Source organism: Salmo trutta, chromosome 34, assembly GCF_901001165.1.
Source record: "Salmo trutta chromosome 34, fSalTru1.1, whole genome shotgun sequence".
Classification (NCBI taxonomy): domain Eukaryota; kingdom Metazoa; phylum Chordata; class Actinopteri; order Salmoniformes; family Salmonidae; genus Salmo; species Salmo trutta.
The window spans coordinates 21,764,726-21,768,208 of record NC_042990.1 but is presented as its reverse complement, the minus strand read 5'-3'; positions in this window follow the sequence as shown (position 1 = coordinate 21,768,208).

Here is a 3,483-nt window from a genome sequence, read left to right as displayed (position 1 = left end):
AAATAAGTGCTGTGAGTGTCATTCACACACACCTCCAGAGGAAGTGCTTTGGTTCTGCTGATAACTTTATTTAAGACACGAGATCTCTACGTTAAAATACTAAATAATCATCAGCCGCGCACGTCCGTTACACAACAATAGGTGTGGCATCGCATCATCAGATCCAGTCAACTGAGAACAGTGGGCAGACTAACAGTAGGCCTAGAAGTACTGGGAACTTGGTGAGCACGCTCATCACCTAGCAACACTCTCCAATAACATCTTGAGCACACACCAAGGGAATCGTGAGCAAAACAGAGGAAACACAAATGCCATAAAGGTTTCTTAAGAGCCTTTTTTCTAGATGTTTCTAGATGTTTCCTATGGGCTAATCTTGCAACAATGGTTTCTACCTAACACAGATCACATTCTAAGTGTTGTAGTGTGGTTGGTTGCGGTACACAGGAAGACGTTTGCATTCATCTTTATACCGCTGGGGTATTGTTGTTGTAACGTGTTCCTGACATTTTCTTTCATCTTGTTTCCTATCAATGGCAGGTCAAAAACAGTCATTGTCCCTTACACCACAGGAGATTGGTGGCACCTTAATTGGGGAGGACAGGCTTGTGGTAATGGCTGGAGTAGAATTAGTGGAATGGTATCAAATACATCAAACACATCGTTTCCAAGTGTTTGATGCCATTCCATTTGCTCCGTTATTATGAGCCCTCCTCCCCTCAGCAGCCTCCTGTGCCTTACACACTCTCCTCCTGCTATAACTTGTTTTCAATCAATGATGGTCAGAATAACACACGAAGTGGACAGTCACATCAGCAACCAATCCTTTTATTGTGTATGTGTATGACCATTGACCCCACATGTTCAATAAGGAGCAAGCTGATTGGATGAGCTGATGAACACTGATGACTGCTAGCCAAAAGCAATGTGCTCTGGTGACACGATATTCAGCGCTGGTTCGTGTAGATTAATGGCTTTCTCAAACACACTGTTAGGCTTTTCACACTACTGAGCCGAGCTGTGCCGAGCTGTGCTGGCCTGGTTACGCATCCATATAGTTGCTGGGAACTAAAATGTCCTAGCCAGCATAAGACAGGTCAGCCCTATAGTGTGAATCTGGCTTAAGTGCCGATTTGGCTCTACATCGATGAAGATGATGCCAATAATTACATGACATTGTAAAATATTTAAGTTCAGAAAGACATGGACTGAATAAGGACAGTTTACCCATTTTCTTTGAAATCCAAAGTTGAAACATCTACCAATTCTACAGATGAACTACACCAACTAGCTCCTCTCTATCCAAACCTGAGGGCATAAAGATGAATGTTTGGACATGACTTGATGAGCCTTCTCGACCCCAAAACCAGCTAAAATCTAATGGAATGTCTTTTGACTCAATAGTAAAGCATAGTTATGTGGTTTATGTAATATTTAAACCGTTTCAGACTGGATATCACCGGAATGTAACCAATCATATGCCGTTTCTCACTTCATGGTCTTCTTTTATGTGATGTTACTTGCAGGCCAGGACTTGACTAGGACCAGTCAACACAGACTGGCCTGAAGTGGCTACCTGACCTTGACCACAGCACGACGGCAGCAGAGGGTCCGACGACCACACAGAATCGTCAGGCGTTGAGTCATAGCCGTTGTGGACTTCTCTCAAATATTTCAGAACTCGTCTCAACAAGCACAGACGTTATCTCTCACAGTGGGCCTGGTTTGTTGCTAGTCACTCATAATTGCAACCAAGACACCAAACAACAGTCAACCTTTAACCTCTGCTGTCAGCCAAGAACAGGTCAAGTCTTGGGACAGCACATCACAACGCCGCGGAATGCCTAGGGGGAATAAAATGTGCCGAATTTCTGGAATGGAATCTGGAATGAGGAAAAAGCAAAGGAAATAGAGTGATCTGTTCTGTTTCAAGGAGGAAATGCAGCCAGAGTCAATCTGTGTCATGGAATATCTGCATATATTCCAAATGACTTGAGTTTAGACTCCGTTTGTGATATATACCTGAAGGCCAGACGCAATGGACACTTTCTTCATGTCCATGTCTTTTTCCCTATTCATGCTGTGGGGAATGTCAGAACAGAACACAATTAACACATAAGTTAAAGAGATTCTCTGGTACTTCTATATACTTTTTAGCCAGTAGTTCTGAAAGTAGAAGTCACAAGCCAAAATTGGTCCCCGAAAATATCTCTGTCTCTCGCTCTCTGGGCCTGCCTCTCTCTGTGTGTATCTCTCTCTCTCTCTGTGCGTCTCTCTCGGTCTGTGTGTCTCTCTGTGTGTGTGTGTGTCTCTCTCTCTGTGTGTCTCTATCTCTGTGTGTCTCTCTCTCAGTCTGTGTGTGTGTGTGTGTCTCGCTGTGTGTGTGTGTGTCTGTCTCTCTCTCTGTGTCTCGCTCTCTGTGTCTCACTCTCCCCCTTTCTGTTTCACTCTCCCTCTCCCTCTCTGTCTCTCTGTCTCTCTCGGTGTGTCTCTGTGTGTGTGCCTCTCTCTGTGTGTGCGTGCCCCTCTCTGTGTGTGCGTGCCTCTCTGTGTGTGCGTGCCTCTCTGTGTGTGCGTGCCTCTCTGTGTGTGCGTGCCTCTCTGTGTGTGCGTGCCTCTCTGTGTGTGCGTGCGTGCCTCTCTCTGTGTGCGTGCGTGCCTCTCTCTGTGTGCGTGCCTCTCTGTGTGTGCGTGCCTCTCTCTTTCTCTGCGTGTCTCCCTCTCTCTGTGTCTCTGTGTGTGTGCCTCTCTGTGTGTGCGTTTCTCTCTCCCTCCCTCTGCGCGTCTCTCTCTCCCTCCCTCTGCGCGTCTCTCTCTCCCTCCCTCCCTCTGCGTGTCTCTCTCTCCCTCCCTCTGCGCGTCTCTCTCTCTCCCTCCCTCTGCGCGTCTCTCTCTCTCCCTCCCTCTGCGCGTCTCTCTCCCTCCCTCTGCGCGTCTCTCTCTCTCCCTCCCTCTGCGCGTCTCTCTCTCTCCCTCCCTCTGCGCGTCTCTCTCTCCTCCCTCTGCGCGTCTCTCTCTCCCTCCCTCTGCGCGTCTCTCTCTCCTCCCTGCGCTCTCTCTCTCTTCTCTCTCTCCTCCTCTGCGCGTCTCTCTCTCCTCCCTCCCTCTGCGCGTCTCTCTCCCTCCCTCCCTCTGCGCGTCTCTCTCTCCCTCCCTCCCTCTGCGCGTCTCTCTCCCCTCCCTCCCTCTGCGCGTCTCTCTCCCTCCCTCCCTCTGCGCGTCTCTCTCTCCCTCCCTCCCTCTGCGCGTCTCTCTCTCCCTCCCTCCCTCTGCGCGTCTCTCTCTCCCTCCCTCCCTCTGCGCGTCTCTCTCTCCCTCCCTCCCTCTGCGCGTCTCTCTCTCCCTCCCTCCCTCTGCGCGTCTCTCTCTCCCTCCCTCCCTCTGCGCGTCTCTCTCTCCCTCCCTCCCTCTGCGCGTCTCTCTCTCCCTCCCTCTGCGCGTCTCTCTCTCCCTCCCTCTGCGCGTCTCTCTCTCCCTCCCTCTGCG